At 45.8% G+C, this 21389-nt stretch overlaps 1 protein-coding gene across 1 annotated transcript in view; it reads left to right on the top strand.

Moving 5' to 3' along the window:
• Window positions 1–1526: 1526 nt before the first annotated feature.
• The window catches only part of LOC126284727 (chondroitin sulfate N-acetylgalactosaminyltransferase 1), a 492417-nt gene continuing 472554 nt past the window's right edge, over window positions 1527–21389 (top strand). The window contains exon 1 of the mRNA XM_049983864.1: window positions 1527–1921. The gene's annotated coding sequence lies outside the window, so the exon portion shown is untranslated. The remainder of the gene's footprint in view (window positions 1922–21389) is intronic.

Here is a 21389-nt window from a genome sequence, read left to right as displayed (position 1 = left end):
GTCGAGAAGGAGGCGCGCCAACATCCAGCTTCTGCAACAGCGACGGCCGACGATGAGTGACTGTCGCCACCTCCTCGATCGACGACTTCAAACCTTCAATCAACCAACAAGGAAGACTGAAAGCACGTAAAGTGCAGTTGATGGACTTTGAGCGAGGGCGTATAGTGGCATGCGGGAGGCCGGGTGGACGTACCGCCGAATTGCTCAACACGTGGGGCGTGAAGTCTCCACAGTACGTCGATGTTGTCGCCAGTGGTCGGCGGAAGGTGCACGTGCCCGTCGACCTGGGACCGGACCGCAGCGACGCACGGATGCACGCCAAGACCGTAGGATCCTACGCAGTGCCCTAGGGGACCGCACCGCCACTTCCCAGCAAATTAGGGACACTGTTGCTCCTGGGCTATCGGCGAGGACCATTCGCAACCGTCTCCATGAAGCTGGGCTACGGTCCCACACACCGTTAGGCCGTCTTCCGCTCACGCCCCAACATCGTGCAGCCCGCCTCCAGTGGTGTCGCGACAGGCGTGAATGGAGGGACGAATGGAGACGTGTCGTCTTCAGCGATGAGAGTCGCTTCTGCCTTGATGCCAATGATGGTCGTATGCGTGTTTGGCGCCGTGCAGGTGAGCGCCACAATCAGGACTGCATACGACCGAGGCACACAGGGCCAACACCCGGCATCATGGTGTGGGGAGCGATCTCCTACACTGGCCGTACACCTCTGGTGATCGTCGAGGGGACACTGAATAGTGCACGGTACATCCAAACCGTCATCGAACCCATCGTTCTACCATTCGTAGACCGGCAAGGGAACTTGCTGTTCCAACAGGACAATGCACGTCCGCATGTATCCCGTGCCACCCAACGTGCTCTAGAAGGTGTTAGTCAACTACCCTGGCCAGCAAGATCTCCGGATCTGTCCCCCATTGAGCATGTTTGGGACTGGATGAAGCGTCGTCTCACACGGTTTGCACGTCCAGCACGAACGCTGGTCCAACTGAGGCGCCAGGTGGAATTGGCATGACAAGCCGTTCCACAGGACTACATCCAGCATCTCTACGATCGTCTCCATGGGAGAATAGCAGCCTGCATTGCTGCGAAAGGTGGATATACACTGTACTAGTGCCGACATTGTGCATGCTCTGTTGCCTATGTCTATGTGCCTGTGGTTCTGTCAGTGTGATCATGTGATGTATCTGACCCCAGGAATGTGTCAATAAAGTTTCCCCTTCCTGGGACAATGAATTCACGGTGTTCTTATTTCAATTTGTAGGAGTGTAGTTTACAATATTTTCTAGTTACGAGTAGAGTGTATAAACATCTTGAAATACTCTGTATCCTTTTGTATGACAAACAGCTGCACGATGACAAAAATACACCCAGTTGTTTAGATGATAGGTTTGTTTCTCTGTGTGACGTGGCAGAAGCGTCACTCGGCTACCCTGCTGGCAGTACTGGAGTAGCCGCCTCTCGCCTGGCCCCCACCTCCGCAGTGCCTGCGACTGTGCCGTGCTGCGCTGCGCTGCGCCGTACAACTGCAGCTCGGTTGCAGCAGGACCGAGCCGTCCGCGCATGCGCACGACCGACCACCTCTGTCTGGGGGTGGGGTAGGGGGTTCCGAGCCGTGCCTCGTCTCAGTGCGTCGTTAGACGGCAAGCGGGCTGGACGTGCCGACGACTCCGGCCTGCTCACAGTCCCCGCTGGACGCTCCTCCTCGGCGGATAAGCTGTCGACTCCCGCGCGTGGCCGTCAATCCTGGAACGGGAAGGGCGGAAGGGAAGCTGTCTGCAGCCCGCGACGCTTCAAAGGGGGCGGCCGCGACCGAGTGCCATGTTTACCGACGCCCAGCCGGAAACTCGCTGATCCGGCCGCTTCTCGCCGCCAACTCGGATGGCCGTACTTGGAGGGCTCCACTATTAAGGTGAGGCCAGCAGCTGTGCATGGTTACTCTGCATCTTTACGTCCAAGTGCTTGGCGAGCGGTGCAGGGCACACTCGAATGACGAAAGCAGAAAAATGAACACTTAAATATATCTCCAATTTTAGCACGGTTGTCATTCCTCCTACTACACGTGGGGAGAAATAAAACGTGGCATTCGGAGCAGAAAGTTGCTGTTTGAAATCTGCAGAAAATATTTCGACACAAAAAGCCTTTATATTAATGTTTGTCATCGAAATTGGCTTTTGAATACCGTGACACCTTTTAACTTGCTGTGATAACACAAAACAAGCTGTCCTTTTTCTATGTCTCCTGTCAGTCATGTTTGATAAACATCCCATATCGGTCAACCAATTTCTTAGGGGATTCATTGGGCCTTGTCACTGCTTTGTGAATGAACCGCAGTATCTGTTTCGCCTTCTGTTCTGCGTTTTGTATAGGAACCTTGCAATATAAGATATTCATAACTTTAGCCACTTGATATTTACGTGAAAGGGTAACATACAAATTTATCATTTATGATGTAATAAAAAATCAGCTGCATTCTCCAAGTACTCCTGTGGAGAACATTGCAGTTTTTATTTATTTATTTACGGATTAATTGCTCTCTTTGACCTTTGAGATATCTTGTCTGTCATTCTGTAACTCGTTTATATATGTTGCTGACTTCATTATACATTAAAAGACGTCACCATTCCCGAACTTTCCTAACATCTTTGCCCATTCGGTCTCATAATTTATTTATTCCGCTTAAGAAAAGCAAAGGGCCTGTCACACACATCCTTGGAAAAAGTAACATATAATATCGGTTTCACTGGATGATTTCCTGTCAGTTACTGTGTACTGTGACACTCCTGACAGGAAATCGCGAATCTAGTTTCACGCCTGAAACAACAGTTCATAGGTACGTGATTTTATTAAAAGCTGCTGGTAAGGAATGGTGTCGAAAGCCTTCTGGAACTCTAAAAATATAGGCCAACTTGATAACCTCTTTCGTTAACGCTCATTATTTCGTGTGAATACATAGCCAGCTGTGTTTCACAATACGATATTTTCTGAACCTGCACTGGTTTTGCGTCATTAGACAGTTTGTTTGAGGTACCTCTTAATGTCTCCACACAATGTATGACGTAAGCTCTTACAAATCTATGTTAATGCATAATTTTGCACACTTTTTATGTTTAGTTTTTTTGTGATGTAGTGAGCTGTGAAAGTCCCTACTGTTTCGTATAGTGAACGATGGTACACTATTTCTGAAAATGGAGCTAACCTGTCACAGATTCTGAAATGAAAATACTTGTTATACAGTCTGCATCAGAAGAGTTTCCCTTATTAATACTTAGATTTCTTTGCTATATTAAAGGAATTCACTGTTTATGATTCGTAGTTCGTTTAAATTATGGAATATTTACTGCATCTTCTACGATAGAATTTAGGAAATACGTGTTCAATAACTTTTCCATACTGTTGCCGCCGTCTGCAACTCGATTATTGCTATCACACAGTGAACGGGATTATTTTCTCTTGTCAGTCATACACTTAGCATACAACCATAAGTTCTTTGATAACGTTAAAAGGAATCTGCGTCTTCAGAATTCTTTCCCAGAATGACATTGTTAAACGAAGACGGCTAAGTTTCTGTATTAGGCACACTCCCAGTTGTTAAGATGCTATTTGTCGCCACGAACGCATCAATATCTGTGTGACGGTGTGCTACAGGGGTACAGCTGCCTTTATACGTCGTAAAGCACTTTGTAGCGTTTAGTGAAGAGTTCATCGTATTACAAGACATCATCTCTTATCCGTTACTCGCCGAGAATCGGAATGCACATATGCATGTACTATGTCCTAGCCAAGTTGTGATGACTGACATCAGGTACAGCCAACTTACGGTACTCTCCTCCCTGAATGGTGCCCGGATGGGCAACAGTAAACAGTCTTCTATATGAGCTACGACTTTTCCGATTCTGCTCCGTCGTCGATTAGCCAAGTACACAGGGCGTTTCAAACAGAATGACCTGATCTCAAAACTCCATAAAAATTGATAAAAAGATGCTACAAACACTGGATACATTAAAAATACTCACAAAATCTTAACGTTTTAACTGTGCTATTACAAATGCTCTGTGTCGAGCAGCAGCAAGATCAAGGTCTGCACGACAGATAAATTTGCCATAAACTTTACACAATGTACCTGCTTTTACAGAAGCTACGGCAGCTGTTGTCCTATTCTTTATTTCTTCTACGTCACGAGGTAGAGGCGGGATGAACACGCTATCCGGAACGTACCCCCACAAGAACAAATCCCATGGGGTCATGTCTGGCGATCTTGGGTGCCAACACTGCAGGGCGGTGTCTCGGGGTCCCGTGCGACCTATCCATTGTTGAAGGATAGTGTCACTGAGAAACTGAGGTACATCGTTGTGGTGGAGCTCCATCCTGTTGGAGAATGAAGTCATCAGAGTTGTCGTTAATTTGTGGAAAAGGCCAGTTCTGTAGCATTTGAAGATAACTTATTCCTGCCACTGTGTTTTCTTCAAAGAAAGAAGGGACCGTGCAGTGTTACATGGGAAACGGCACATGAAACCCAATGCCATATTTTAAGGGGATTTGTAAAGGATAGTCTGTTCGTCTCCCCTTTACCTCGTGATCTGGAAGTAGTGAAGAACAGTATGGCAGTCGCCATAACTTCTGTAAAAGCAGATAAATTCTGTAACGTTTTTGGCGAATTTAGGTAGATGTTGTTCGTGCTGCTGCTGGTGGTGGACATGTAGAGCACTTCTAAAAAAATAAAAACTTGTGAGCATTTTCCATTTCGCTCCCAGTTTGTAGTATGTTTTTATCGATAAATATGTAGTTTTGAAAAGAAATCATTCTTTTTGAAACACCCCGTACGTGATACGAAACGTAGAAATGCAATTTTTCACATTTCCTTATCCACTCGCGGGAGGTGCGTTCGAAGGAAAACTGTAGGAAAGGAGGAATACTTAACTTTTTTCATTTTTCACAAACCTTGAAAAATGAACTCACACAATTCTAACACTATGGACAAATAATGTTGTCCAACGCTTTCTTCACAATGGACACAGGACTTTACAAAATTAATTGATATTTTAAAAATATAGCTCCAGTATGCACGTACGTGATAGATGACGTTTCCTGTAACGGCTCCACATTAGAGACTACGTCTTTAGCGTTGGTATAACAGTCTGGCGCTTTAATAAAATAACCACACATCTACACGCTGTGCCAGGGCGTGCTGAATAGTAATGCTCCGAAATTATGTGAAATGCGTCGAAGTCTTTTAAATAAAAGAAACTTTCCCAGTATCAAAGAGAAGTTCTTGAACATGTTCTCCACGTATTGGTAACCGTGGGCCCAAATCGATAGCGTGTGAAGAATGATCGAAGACAGCGGACTCAAGGTGTCTGATCCTAGCAGACGTCGCAGCGCTCGTACGTGGTCTGGCATTGTTATGCTGATGCAGGCGGCCGCTATGACCGAGCGGTTCTAGGAGCTTCAGTCCGGAACCGCACAGCTGCTACGGTCGCAAGTTAGAATCTCGAACTTGGATGTGTGTGATGTCCTTAGGCTAGTTAGGTTTAAGTAGTTCTAAGTACGAGGGGACTGATGACCATAGATGTTAAGTCCCATAGTGCTCAGAGCCATTTGAACCATTTGGTGAAGCAGAGGCTGCTCCATCTGTGAAAGAACTCTTCTACGGTTGGAAATTCGATTACAGCACGCTGTTTCTCCCGCCCAGACATACGCCTATGAAACAAATAGTCGCAACACCGAGAAAGAATTGTGCGAAATAAACGAAACTTGGTACGCGTCATTCTACATCTGAAAGATGTCTTTCCAAATCCTGGACCAGTGGCATAAGAGTGGCACTAGTCACCTCACTATGAGGACGCAAATCAGGTTGGCTTCGAACACACGCTCTAACGGCCATGAGCGTTAATTACCTTTGAGATTGGACGTGGTGAGTTGACGCTGCTCAAGAACTCCTATAAGGCGACGAGGACGCCATCATAACATCTGAGTTTGAACAATGTCGAGTGATGGGGCTACGAGAAACCGGATGTTCCTTCGGCGATATTGCAGAAAGTCTCGGCAGAATGTAACCACTGTAATGACTGCTGGCAGCGGTGGTGACCAAAGTGTACGGTCGCAAGACTGCCGCTCTCCGGACGTCCATGCGGCGCTACCGAGAGGGAACACCATAGCGTTCGGCTTACGGCCCACAGTACTGCACCTGCAGAAGCAATCTGAGCAGCGGCTGGAACCACAGTGGCACAACTTAAAAATAGTCATACAATGAAGGCTTTCACGACCGGATGGTACTTTTGTTAATTCTTGCGGGTTATATGGCCGTGGTCCATGGAATTCTTCTATTCCTAACGCTTCGTCCAATACTACCTCTGAAGATGTCCAATTTAAAAATAGGTTACTTCAAGGAAGGCTCAGAACCAGACGTCCTGTAGCACGAATACCACTGATGCCAAACGGTCGCGATTTGCGACTTCAGTAGTGTCAATTGAGAGCTCGCTGGACGTCATGGCGGAGCTCTATCGCTTTTTGTGATGGAAGATGTTGGTGCTTCTGTGCCAGTGATGACCGTGTGTTGGTTAGGCGTAGGCCAACTGTGGGCCTGCAACCAGCCTATCAGCTAGCTAGACACACCGGCCCTACACTGCAGGTACGGCCTGTCGTATGCCTGGAGGAGCACTCTCGTGGCTACCCCTCGCACCCTCACTCCCAGTTTGTACGTCGGTCTGATGGTTCGAACTGTTGTGCTGCCATTCATGAACAGCGTTCCAGGGATGCTACCTGACAGGATAATGCTCCCCACATACCGCCGCTGTGAACCACCATGCTCTACCGTGTGTCCACATATTGCTTGTCCCTGCACTTATGGGACCACCGGACGACAGCTCCACTAGTAGCATTAACTGTCCCTGTATGGCCGGCCGGCGTGGCCGAGTGGCTCTAGGCACTACAGTCTGGAACCGCGCTAGCGCTCCAGTCGCAGGTTCCAATCCTGCCTCGGGCATGGATGTGTGTCATGTCCTTAGGTTAGTTAGGTTTAAGTACTTCTACATTCTATGGGACTGATGACTTCAGAAGTTTAGTCCCATAGTGCTCAGAGCGATTTGAAGCATTTTGTCCCTGTATTGACCGAACAACTACAATGAGCATGAAACTTCATACTAAAAACTGACAGGCAGCACCAGTACAACTGGTTTGCGCATATGCATTAATCATTCTGCCGGTTGCAGCAGTTCACAATGTACAGGCATTTCACATCTGCAATGGCTAATATCGCGCGTACATGTGCTAGTGATCTTTATTTTTTTTCTTTATTAGATTTCAAATCCCCCCCAGAGAGGGGAGGGAGCGGGAGCGACGGTCTGGTACCAGCGTAATATGCTGCTCTACAGCCTACAGAAAAGTTAACAAACATAATGAGAATATCAACATACCAGAAAGACATGCGATAAACTGAGACATTGTAAAAAAAAAAAAAGCTGTGAAATGGCGTTAAGTTGTGGAACTTCAAATATAAAAACACTACAGTGACGATGCGGATCAAGACACGCAAGAAATAGACAGCACAATTAGAAAAAGCACGGCGACAGTCTGGTTTCTGTTCGCACGAGATAAAAAACACAACTAGTGAAAGTATGGCGGCTGTTCGCAACACTGACATGGCATGCACAACACTGAAAACTCGCTTATAACAGCACTATACAGGTGACATGGGAGGAAGATAGGGGGGGGGGGAGGACCGGGACCTATGAAGGAAAAAAGGGGGGAGGAGAGGAAAAGAAGAAAGGAGGAGCCGATAGAGGAAGGAGTCCTAGAAAAAGAGGGGGGGCTGCGTCGACGCGAGGAGGAGTGGAAAAGGCAGTGGAAGCGAGAGCAGAAAGGACTCAGGGGGGACAAGGGAGGCTGAGAGAGGGTAAAAGCAGGGTGGAAGGGGGGAGAGGAAGAGGGAACCTGGCGAAAGGACAGAGGAAAAGGGGGGGCGTGAGGATCAGATTTCATAGGAGGGATAAATGCAGGGAGAGGGGGCATCATCCGGGAGGGGAAGTTGATGGAAGCCACCTTGGGAAAGGAGATGAAGGGTGTAGAGATGGAGGGTAGGGGGGACACAATGGCAAAGGCACGGCAGAGGGCAGGGGTTGGAGAGGAGCAACCAGGGGATGAGGGGGATCAAGGCGGCGGGAGGTGTAGAGTATGCAGATATGTTCGAGGAAAAGGAGCAGATGTGGGAAAGGAATGAGGTCGTAGAGGATCCGCGTGGGGGACGGGAGGTGTATACAGAAGGCGAGGAGGAGTGCATGGCGCTCGAGGATCTGGAGGAACTTATAGATTTGGGGGGGGGGGGAGGAGAATGTCCAGGTGGGACTGGCATAACAGACGATGTGACGGATTAAGGATTTGTAGGTGTGGAGGATGGTAGAGGGGTTCAACTCCCATGTCCCGCTAGAGAGAAGTTTGAGGAGTCAAAGGCGGTTGTGGGCTTTGGATTGGATGGAGCGGAGATGAGGGATCCAGGTGAGGTGACGGTCAATGGTGAGGCCAAGGTGGGTGAGGTGTGATCTTGCAGTGTCAGTCTCTTAAATACGTTACATTCACAAGTGCATTCCTGAAATTTCATTACCCTACATCTGCACGGATACTCTGAAAATAACATTTAAGTGTCTGGCAGAGGATTCGTCGAACCACCTTCACAATTCTCTGTTATTCCAGTTAATTATTTCCTGCAGCTGCGGTTTTCCTCTGACAATATATTTACGTTACACATCTCTGTTACATGCCACAGTTCGGAGCCCTCTTGTTGCCGAGAGTTGTAACTTACTTCAACGAAACAAGAAGGTCGACAGGCTAATATTCATGATATGTAATACCGCAACCGATATTGAGAACAGAATAAAAAATTCGGAGCTATTACTTTTCAGGATGCCCTCGTGTTTCCTCTGTTCATTGCATTACCCCGACTCAGTTGGGATCCCGCAATGACGAATACTATTCAAGTGGCCCGAGTAGTGTTTCGCAGGTAACTTCTTCCGTGGATGGCTTATTATACTTCCTTGGTGAACAGGTCCAAGTCGATGTATGTTGTAGCAGTTGTGCAGAGATGGCGAGTGACTGACAACATTCACTTCCGTAGAGAGCTACATGGAATCAGCCTTCACGCTGACGCAAAAGGGTTTCTAAAATGAATCTCAATTTACGTAATTCCAACGTTGTGTGGATATCAAGATCAGTTACTCAATATATTTGAAATTTTTTATTAATAAATAGATATTTTAATCAATTTCGAATCTGTTTGACACTTGCCATCCCTACAGGCACACTTATGTTTTACCTTAGACCACTCCAGATGGATAGCCCTAAATACTTTATGGTTGTTATTGTTTCCTGTAACAGATGATTAAGTAATGACGCAGTATCCACGCTGGGTGCTGTTCTTCCGGCGTTGCTTTTCCTCGTGGCGATGTATTCTGAGAAAAGCGTGGCAAGTTGTTCATGACAGAAAGATTTAAGAATAGTCACACATCTAACCGAACGGACAAAAAGGTGAAAATCGAGGCTTAAAGCCTAACGATCGTCAAAGATTTGGGAATTATTTGCTGCGTTAGAGATGTCACAACTTTTAAGTCGCACTGTATTACTATATAAATTCAAACTTCGACAGTTTCTGCTCGTGTATAGATTTTCCTTCCGTTCCATATTCTCTTCAGATATCACATAAATCGTCATGGGAACCGCTCCTTTCTCGTACTGTTGCAAAAAACGAGACATTGTTGATAATAACTGAGACAAAACTTGAAGATCGAATCAGACGGTGTACACTGCCGTCTTTAATTTGTTTCCACGCTTTAAGTATTTCGTTAATTTGAAACTCCTACTTCATCAAAACCAAAATTATTGCGTAAGCAAAAGTGCCAGTGCCGCTTATCTGAGACCGCAACACAATCGGTTTCTTTCCATCAATGTATTTACGTTACACACCTCTGTTACACGCCACAATCCGGAGCCCTCTAGTGTTTACAACTATCTAAAACGCGAGAAGTATACATCAAAAGGGATAAAACGCTGCAATAGCAATAACGTCCACGCTTTATTGGGTATTTCTAAGACCAGCTATTTTTGTATTAGAGGATTAACAGTCATTCACCTAAGGTACCACAGAACACAGAAACTGAAGCGCTCCAAAAAAATAATAAAAAACCATCAGTAATACGTGTTGTGAGGCCCACTAGGGTAGCGAAGGGTGCTAATGCGCTGCTTCCTGGACTCAGGTAGGCCCGACGGCCCCGGATCGAATCCGCCCGGCCGATTAACGTCGAGGGCCGCTGTGCCATCCAACCTGGATATGGTTTTTAGGCAGTTTTCCACATCCCATTAGGTGAATACGGGCCTGGTCCCCACGTCCCACGTCAGTTACAAGACTCGCAGACATTTGAAACACATTCGCACTGTTTCATGTTTTACACTAGACGCAGACTGCTGGGGTTCACTGATTCTGTCCCAGGGGGTGCGGGGCATTCGGCCACCCCTTACTATTAAGCTTGCCAGATCCGATTGTAACAACGCCGACCCTGCGCAAACTGTGGGACAAAGGCGCAAGCGAATGATGAAATGGGACAAAGGTGTGTTGTGACTACTGAATCAGTCATGAATTATGGTATGAGATTTTCTTCTAAACTGCGTTTAGAAAGTTCTTTCAACAATTAGATTGTTAAAGGAAGATATTTATTCCATTAGACATTAGATAGCTACTCTGTAACTCACATCTAAGTTCTTGGCAGAGGATTCATCCAGAGCTACGTTTAGACTATTTTTTTCTGTTCCGCTTTTGTTAAGTGCATGAGAAAGACAAGCACTTAAAACTTTATTTGTGAGCTCTACCTCTTATTTTATGAAAATATTCATTTGTCCATATAAAGGTGGACGTCAACAATACAGTTCCATTCTCGGAGAAGAAAGTTGATGGTTGCAGTTTCGCAAAACGATCTCGCTGCAACGAAAAAGTCGTTTTTGCTTGTCATCACAACCAGCGTATTATACTGTGACATTCGATCATCTCCCTCCTTTCAGCTCTTCCTGTGTCCTTGGTCATTCCTATCTGGTCGGATCCCATACCGCTACAGCAGTGCTCCAGAAGAGAAGGGACAAGCATAGTACTGAGCTAGGTGGCGCAGTGGTTCAAATAGCTCTGAGCACTATTGGACTTAACACCTGAGGTCATCAGTCCCCTAGAACTACTTAAACCTAACTAACCTAAGGACATCACACACATCCGTGCCCGAGGCAGGATTCGAACCCGCGACCATAGCGGTCGCGCGGTTCCGGACTGCAGCGCCTGGAACCGCTCGGCTACCGCGGGCGGCAGTGTCGCAGTGTTAGGGCACTGTACTCGCATTCGGAAGGACGACGGTTCAAACCAGCGTCGGCCGTACTGATTTAGGTTTTCCGTGATTTCCCTAATTCGCTATAGGCAAATGCCGGGATGGTTCCTTTGAAGAGGCACGGCCGACTTCCTGCTCCATCCTTCCCTAATGCCGTGGGACCGATGTCCTCGCTGTTTGGTCCACTCTCCCATATCAACCAACCAACAAGCAGAGTGTAGGTAACATCTTTAGTGCGTCTGTCGATCCTTCCCTTTTGTCAACGACATGCAAACTTTGGTTCGTCTTACCCACAACATTTTCCAAGCGATCGTTCCGATTCCAGTTATTAGTAACTGTAGACGCAGAGAGTCTGTCAGAAAGTTATGTTACGCTAACTCTGACGCTGAAGTATTTATTTATTTTTCATTTTAAACTTCTAGTTCCGTCGGACCAGAATGAGGAGCAAATCTCCATGGTTATGGAAAGTGTAAGGACAGAAAAGTAGTAGTAGATTAAATAAAATTTTTATGAATCCTAAAAAGATGACAAGTTATAAATTTAATAAAACCAATCAACATTGTCAGACAGGAATCAGCTTAATTTTTCAAGGAACTACTCGACAGAATAGGACGAGTGAACCATGAGGAAACTCTTCAGCTCAGATGTGAAACCATGTGGACTGCTGCTAATATTTTTGGGTTCCTGTGGTAGCTTATTTGAAAATGGATGCAGCAGAATTCTGTACGCCTTTCTGCACAAGAGCCAAGAAGGTGCGATCCAAATGCACACTGGGTTTTTGCCCAGTATTAACCGAGTGAAAGGTGCTAATTATTGGGAATAAACTGGTATTGTTAACAGGAAACGGCATTAAAGAATATATATATATAATGTCAGAATACCCAGACTAACGATCAGAGGTCGGAGGTCGACAAGAGATTCACGAACTTACATCACTTATTGCCTGAAACTCCCGTTTCTTACCCAAACATACCCTTTGAGAATGGGAAGAGTTACCCCAAAATAGAACACTATACGTCATAAGCGAATTAAAATAAGCAAAGTAGACTACTTGTCATGTCGAACTATCACTTACTTCACATGTTGTTTTAATACTAAACAAATATCAGTATTAAGTTTTTGGACCAGATCCTGAACAAGTCCTTTCCAAAAAAGTTTACTATTCACCTGAACACCTATAAATTGGAACTGTCCAGTCTCACTAATTCCCATTCCGTTAATTAGAACTGTAGGTTTTGTGAACTGTATGTTAGCACTGAACAAATTGAGTCTTAGTGTGTTTTAGCTCTATTTTATTTTCTACAAGCCACGAACTTATGTCTTGAAATGCGCTATTTGAAACACTGTCAATGTTGCACACAACATCCTTCCACTACCAAGCTACTGTCATTACCTAACATAAATATTTTAGAATCGCCTGTATCAAAGAACAAACACCAAGTGGACCTGAATACTCATCTGTCGCTTATAAATTAATACTGTATGATTGCTGCGCTGGGAATCATTCTACTGAAACGAATTAAAACGCGAGTAATGTGCCCATAACAGCGATCATAGCAGTGTAATGCCTCAGCAGCCATGCTCTGCATTTCCTAAGCTGCACCTATGACGATACCATTCGACGCTGGAATGCAAATAATGCACAAGGGGTGCACAAAACTATGGAAACACCAAAAACACCATACATTACCGTGCCTGGCACGGTGTAGGAAAACCGTTGGCATTCTAAACAGCTTCGAGTAGTCCTGTATTGCTTTCACGGAAGTCTTATAACACTCAGGATAGTGGCTAGTTCAGACAACGATGATTCGTGTGGCTAGCGACCACGCACCCTTCTGTCCAAAGTACACCACAAAGGCTCAGTAAAATTGCGATCTGGTAAGTGTGGTGCCCAGGGCAGACAGTTGAACCTTGTGCTCAGAAATCTTGAACGATGCCACCTGTCTGAATAGCGGTCCTGACCTCTTGGAAAACATTGCCACTGAGGAACAAATACCCTAGCACGGCGGTATTTCCCGCTATCCGGTCGGCCGCACTTTCAAACACGCGCGCCGCAAGTTACGCCGCAGAGTTTCCTACAGTCGCCGCTTCAGCACGAGGGCGCTGCCTGCCACGAACGATTACGCCGCTTCCAATGAGATGCAAACATCCCCGTCTCCGGAGCTTCAGTGGCGAGTGTACTCAGGTTCGAACATACAGACACTGACAACGTTTTGTGTCTTTGCCAGTTGAATAACATTTACAGGCTTTCTTAGCGGTCAGGGCTCGTGATATACTGAATAGTTATAGTTCGGAAGACTGACTGGTTTGTAAATCTGCAGTATCCATATGCGTTTCAACATTCGACGCTACTGTCAGCAACTGACGCTGCGACTACAGCAGTAAAGTAATGTATTATTTTCATTATTTGATATTAGGTGTAGAATACATCAGTGTCTGAATGCTCCGTTCACGAATAGCATCTGTTTCTTAGTCCTGAACCCACCGAAGACCGACAAAACTTGCAAGGAAATTGTAACAGAATGCACTAGACCTTATCAGCAAAATTTTCACATAACGCTCGACAGTAATGCGATCGCCGGCCGCGGTGGCCGAGCAGTTCTAGGCGCTTCAGTCCGGAACCGCGCTACTGCCACGGTCGCAGGTTCGAATCCTGCCTCGGGCATGGATGTGTGTGATGTCCTTAGGTTAGTTCGGTTTAGGTAGTTCAAAGCTCTAGGGGACTGATGACCTCAGATGTTAAGTCCCATAGTATTCCGAGCCATTTGACCCATTGTTGAGTACTGCGATATTGCAGAGTTATCATGGGGCCTATAGAATACCACAATGTAGCTGCCCAGATCATCACCGAACCCAGCTATGTTTCACTCTTGGGACGTAAACTCGGTGAGAAGTTGGTAACACTGGAACAAAACTCATCGGACCAAATACCTTCCTTCCACTGCTCCACAGACCAGGGTGTATGGCTTCGGCATGCCGTTTTCCTTTTACAGGCATATGCGACATGTAGTGACTTCTGCACTCGCCGTGTTCTTATTTTCCGTCATAGTCGTCCTCAACGACAGTCCTTCAAGGTCAATCAACGCAGACTTTCATCCGCGTTATGAGTTAGCGGATATTGCTTTCCTGCTTTCCTTGTATGCGGATAAATCATCGTCTTTGTGCCTCGGTTCTCTTGGTTACAGAAGCACTCGCCGTAGGAGATCAACAATTTGCCCATTTTCGGTAACACTCGGCTCCGACACAATGCTCTCATAACTACGGAGAACACTTGTTATGACCCTGACTTGCAGTTGCAACGTGTTGAGGACAATTAACAGGTGTCGTTAGTGGTCAGATACAGCTGCGCGCAACCTACAAGCTTGGCTAGTATCTGTATCTATATTCAAGCATAAATTTGTCGCTACTTTTTCTCCAAACATTGTATGTACGTATTGAAAATAGATTCGCCGTAACGTAGTAACAGAGTGGTGAAATTACGAACTTGAGAAAGCGGAGGAAAATTGGGGAAAATTTCAATTGAGTTACAAAAATCTGTCACCAATGGTTTTGGTTAATTCCAACATGCAGAATGAGTCAGAAAGAAAGGTACGTGTCTTCACAGGTGATTCTGAACAAAGAAACATGTGGACAAATGCCCCCTCTATTCTGAAGGGTTTCCGAGACAGAACACTCTTAATGTACATTTCTATTGATCTTCTGTATTATTCGTTGTCATTCAAATGTGTGTGAAATCTTATGCGAGTTAACTGCTTATGTTATCAGTCCCTAGCCTTACTCACTACTTAACCTAAACTATCCTAAGAACAAACCCACACACCCATGCCCGAGGGAGGACTCGAACCTCCGCCGGGACCAGCTGCACAGTCCATGACTGCTTCGTTGTCATTGTTTACAACGTACCACAGTAGTATAGAGGAAGCTGAGACGAACATTTTGATACAGGACGCTTGTGGTCTATCAAGCCGCAAAACTACCTCAAACTGGCCTACAAAAAGTGCTTAAGCTACAGCCCTCGCGCGTTGTGCGTGGTTTACAATATTCTCGCGATTTCATCGCGCAAACTGTTAGTCATCATCATCATTTAAGACTGATTATGCCTTTCAGCGTTCAGTCTGGAGCATAGCCCCCTTATAAAACTCCTCCATGATCCCCTATTCAGTGCTAACATTGGTGCCTCTTCTGATGTTAAACATATTACTTCAAAATCATTCTTAACCGAATCCAGATACCTTCTCCTTGGTCTGCCCCGACTCCTCCTACCATCTATTGCTGAACCCATGAGTCTCTTGGGTAACCTTGCTTCTCCAATGCGTGTAACATGACCCCACCATCTAAGCCTGTTCGCCCTGACTGCTACATCTATATAGTTCATTCCCAGTTTCTCTTTGATCTCTTCATTGTGGACACCCTCCTGCCATTGTTCCCATCTACTAGTGCGTGCAATCATCCTAGCTACTTTCATATCCGTAACCTCAACCTTGTTGATAAGGTCACCTGCATCCACCCAGCTTTCGCTCCCATACAACAAAGTTGGTCGAAAGATTGAACGGTGCACATATAGTCTTGGTACTGACTTTCATCTTGCAGAAGAGAGTAGATCGTAGCTGAGCGCTCACTGCATTAGCTTTGCTACACCTCGCTTCCAGTTCTTTCACTTTGTTGCCATCCTGTGAGAATATGCATCCTAAGTACTTGATATCGTCTGCCTGTTCTAACTTCGTTCCTCCTATTTGGCACTCAATCCGTTTATATTTCTTTCCCACTGACATTACTTTCGTTTTGGAGATGCTCATCTTCATACCATAGTCCTTACATTTCTGATCTAGCTCTGAAATATTACTTCGCAAACTTTCAATTGAATCTGCCATCACAACTAAGTCATCCTCTTATGCAAGACTGCTTATTTTGTGTTCACATATGTTAATCTCACGCAGCCAGTCTATTGTTTTCAACATATGATCCATAAATAATATGAACAATACTGGAGACAGGTTGCAGCCTTGTCTTACCCCTGAAGCTACTCTGAACCATGAACTCAATTTACCATCAACTCTAACTGCTGCCTGAGTATCCATGTAAAGACCTTTAATTGCTTGCAAAAGTTTGCCTCCTATTCCATAATCTCGTAGAACAGACAATAACTTCCTCCTGGGAACCCGGTCATATGCCTTTTCTAGGTCTATAAAGCATAGATACAATACCCTGTTCCACTCATAACACTTCTCCATTATTTGTCGTAAGCTAAAGATCTGGTCCTGACAACCTCTAAGAGGCCTAAACCCACACTGATTTTCATCCAATTGGTCCTCAACTAATACTCGCACTTTCCATTCAACAATGCCTGAGAAGATTTTACTCACAACGCTGATTAAAGAGATACCTCTGTAGTTGTTACAGTCTTTTCTGTTTTCATGTTTAAAGATTGGTGTTATTAGTGCTTTCGTCCAGTCTGATGGAACCTGTCCCGACTCCCAAGCCATTTCAATTATCCTGTTTAGCCATTTAAGACAAGACATTCCACGGTATTTGATGAGTTCCGACTTAATTTCATCCACATCTGCTGCTTTATTGCACTGCAATCTATTGACCATTTTCACCACTTCCTCAGATGTGATCCTATTTCCATCACCATTCCTATCCCATTGTCCTCGAAATCTGAAACATTACTGGTTGGATTTTCACCTACATTGAGCAACTCTTCAAAATATTCCCTCCATCTGCCCAAGGCATCCACAGGATTCACCAGCAGTTTTCCTGACCTGTCCAAAATACTTGTCATTTCCTTCTTACCTCCCTTTCGAAGACTGCTAATTACACTCCAGAATGGTTTTCCAGCAGCTTGACGCAAAGTCTCCAACCTGTTTCCAAAGTCTTCCCAAGATTTCTTCTTGGATGCTGCAATTATCTGTTTTGCTTTGTTTCTTTCTTCAACATAACTTTCTCTGTCTACCTGAGTTCTAGTATGTAGCCATTTGTGATACGCCTTCTTTTGCCTTTTACAGGCTGCCTTGACTGTGTCATTCCACCAAGCTGTTTGCTTCATCCTACCTTTACACACTATTGTTCCCAGACATTCTTTAGGCACTTCTCGTACTGTGTCCCTGTACCTTGTCCATTCCTTTTCCCATGATTGTAATTGACTACATTCAACTAACTGGTACCTTTCTGAGATCATTGTTATGTACTTGTGCCTGATTTCCTCATCCTGAAGTTTCTCCGCTCTTATCCTCCTACATATGGACCTGACCTCCTGCACTTTTGGCCTCACAATCCCTATTTCACTGCAGATTAAATAATGATCAGTGTCATCAAAGAATCCCCTGAATACACGTGTGTCCCTCACAGCCTTCCTGAATTCCTGATCTGTTATTATATAGTCAATGACAGATCTGGTTCCCCTGCCTTCCCAAGTATACCAGTGAATGTTCTTATGTAAAAAAAATGAGTTTGTGATTACTAAGCCCATACTGGCACAGAAATCCAAGAGTTATTTCCCGTTCCTGTTGGCCTCCATATCCTCTCCATGTTTACCCATAACCTTTTCATACCCTTCTGTTCGATTTCCAATCCTGTCTTTAAAATCACCCATGAGCAGAACACTGTCCTTGTCCTTTACTTTAACAACTACATCACTGAGTGCCTCATAAAAACTATCCATCTTATCTTGATCTGTCCCTTCACAATGCGAATGTACTGACACAATCCTAATTTTCTTGCTAGACACTGTCAAATTTATCCACATCAGTCGTTCGTTTACATACCTTATTGCAACTACGCTGGGTTCCATTTCTTTCCTGATGTAAAGCCCTACACCCCATTGTGCTATTCCTGCTTTGACTCCTGACAGGTAGACCTTGTATTCTCCCACTTCCTCTTCTTTCTCACCCCTTACCCGAATGTCACTAACAGCTAAAAAGTCCAACGCCATCTTAGTTGCAGCCTCTGCCAGCTCTACCTTCTTCCCAGAATAGCCCCCATTGATATTAATAGCTCCCCATCTCATTACCATTTGTTTGTCAAGTCGTATCTTAGGAGTCCCTGGTTTGCCAGTTAGAGGTGGGACTCCTTCACCTCCAAAGGTTCGAGGCATTTTGCTCTGTTAGTCCTAGACAAAAAATTAATAGGACCGTTTTTGTTGCAAATTTAATTTAGTTTCATTGTGTACTGATACACGTTTCTTTTGGAATGTGCGGTTTTCGAGTTATTAAAGAAAAACGTACAAAAGTGATATTAAAAGTGTTCTGTCTCGGAAACCATTCGCAAAAGGGCATATCCCTTTGAAGTTTTTTGTTTTGAATCACTAATACTACCATTTCTGAAAGCATGTGCCTTTCCTCGTGACTCACCCTGTATGTGACAGGAAAATAAGGATGATTCTGTTTCTGTGTACTTCGTTACTTTTAAGACACACGGTCAGTAGCTGAACGCTCACAATCAAGTACGTAGTAACATGTTGGTGAAGCGATATTTTTAATTAACTGATTGCGGGAAGTAATCGTTCACAACCTACGGCAAATGCTTGAAAAGCTGACAGTAAACAACGGGACACTGTGTGGAAGAGATAAACGAAGCCTTAATGCAATTAACAGCCAACTTTTATGTGAATTTCCACACAAGTACATACCGCATGGTTGCTATTGCACAATAAAACGCTTGTCGGTAACTTCATCGGATTATGAACTCAGTTCCTTCCTGTAATTATTAAACGAGGCCGGCAAACTTTCGAGGAGCAGTGGCAGCAGCACAAATCACGGGAAACTTTTCTTCGTAACCCACCTGTTCTTCGAGAGCAGTTGTTTGAACCAGTTGCTAGTCACGATAATGTGGAAAGTAACCACTGTAGCCGGCCGAGATGGCCGAGCGGTTCTAGGCGCTTCAGTCTGGAACCGCGCGAGCGCTATTGTCGCAGGTTCGAATCCTGCCTCGGGCATGGGTGTGTGTGATGTCCTTAGGTTAGTTAGGTTTAAGTAGTTCTAAGTTCTAGGGGACTGATGACTTCAGATGTTAAGTCCCATAGTGCTCAGAGCCATTTGAACCATTTAGAACCCACACAACGTCTACATACTCGAACACTCGTCTTACCAGCGTTAGGAACAGCATGACACCGTGGTGCGGTGGCAGCGTCGCCTGCAGGTTGAGCAGGAGATGCAGCGAGCGACGGCTCCCTATGGCTCTGCCTCTGACGTCAGAAATATGACAGCCTGGTAGAGTGTTTGGGGTGACCCATAGGCACTTCACGTTCCTGCTCCACGGGATAGGTGCAGATATCTGGCGGCAGCATTCTTCCGGTGAAGATTACTGCCTGGCTCACCACTGCATCGAATTTCAGCAACAACGTTGTCGACCCAACGTGTAGCACCCGAGCTCGAGGCGACATCTCATCACGTGTACACCCATGCTGCGGGTGAACTTGGGAAACGAGCGCCCAATAGAGCACTAGGCGCGCCGGGCCCAAGATGGAACGTCGCATGGCGCTGTTAGCGGGAGCGGACCTGCAAAGCGAACGCATAGAACCGTACCGGACTGAAAACGGTCCGCGAGCAAGCAGACGGGTGGTTGGAACCAAAGACGAAACACCAGCGCTCGGCCTGGCTCACAGGACCGTTTAGGAAACGGCCGGAATTGTAGTGGTCCGAAGAGGAAACGTCAGCCCACAGACAATCGATTTGGACTAAAGACAGCCCGACAGACCTGTCTCATTTCCTTTCCAAGCACGGTTGATGCAGTTTAAGCAGAGACATTTGATCCTGCTTCGGTAATTCATGCAGAAAAGTATTGTCTTGGCGTATTGTGTCGTCTCCCGGTTGTCACTTATATATTTAATTTTCTATTGCTCCCCGGTTTTACACTCCACCAGCAGGTCGGGCCGTCTCGTAGCTGGGCGCCAGTGAGCATGACTGTCCAGTCCAGCGACTAGCACGTTTGCCAACGTCAGCGCTGACGCGTAAAATCTCGTGGCAAGCTCGCGGATGCGTCGCTACAGCTTCGAGATTCCCGCGATGTCATGAAGCTTCCTCGGCTGAAATCTCGGTGCAGATGCAGCGCCAGCCCGAGGGCGTTGTTCTGTTCTTTTTGTAGTGACTGCAGGTGTGTTTCTGCCATGGCCGTGTACTCAAGCATCGGCCTGGTGACGATGTACAGCGAGATGCCGCACTGTGTGGGCCGAGTAGTCGTGGGGTTGGGTAGGGGATACAAGAAGCGCATCCTTCCGAGCGATCGGCCCCTCACCTCTCGAATTTGTAGTCTCCGGGTCGGGCGTTCATCCAAATTGACGCCGAGGTATTGAGCAGAGCGAGACCACGGAATGGGGCCTCCCATGATCCTCAATTGCTGCAGATCATCTGAAAACCGGGAACGTTGCTAACGAAAGCCTCATTGGAGCGGATTGCAGACGGAACGCTTGGAACCGACGATGGTGTAGGAAGAGTGTAGGTATAAATATTGGACCCATCCCATGCCCAACGAGCATGGCCACTCCTAAGTTGATCCACAACAACCAACCTGACCTGTAAAGGGAACATAAGGCGTCCTTCTATGACGAACAGAAGGCCGTGGAGCTGGTAAAAACAGAGAAGTTGCATTGTTTTACCTACAATAACGTCCCTCTTAATCAACTGAACATGGTGTTGAAACGTCTTCCAATGAAGATGGGTCCTGAACAGCCGAAGAGGGAACACGAGACCTTGGGTTTCCGAATACGTTCCGCAGGCCTGGTGAAGTCACCCAGGACACGCAGGAGGACGCCGCTGTTGCTCGTTGTCCTGGTCGACAAAGGTCAAAACCGGGAAATTGTTCTGCTTGGAAAGATCGCGAGACCCCCTCTAAACCCGCAGGGTAGAACAGATGATTAGGATTGTGGAAGGGGCCAAATAAGGTGGCGGTCAGTTTCACTTCAAAATTGTAATTTATTGTAATTTAATACACGTTTAAACTATATGGCACATAGCCAAATCTTTACTAGTTTCAAAATCCAATTCTTTCACTGCTGAAGGCCTCCAAAGAAGAAATCTTAAAAATCAACAA

This window comes from Schistocerca gregaria, chromosome 1 (genome assembly GCF_023897955.1).
Source record: "Schistocerca gregaria isolate iqSchGreg1 chromosome 1, iqSchGreg1.2, whole genome shotgun sequence".
In the NCBI taxonomy this organism is placed as follows: Eukaryota; Metazoa; Arthropoda; class Insecta; order Orthoptera; family Acrididae; genus Schistocerca; species Schistocerca gregaria.
The sequence above is the reverse complement of the archived record's forward strand: the minus strand, read 5'-3'. Positions and strand labels throughout refer to the sequence as shown.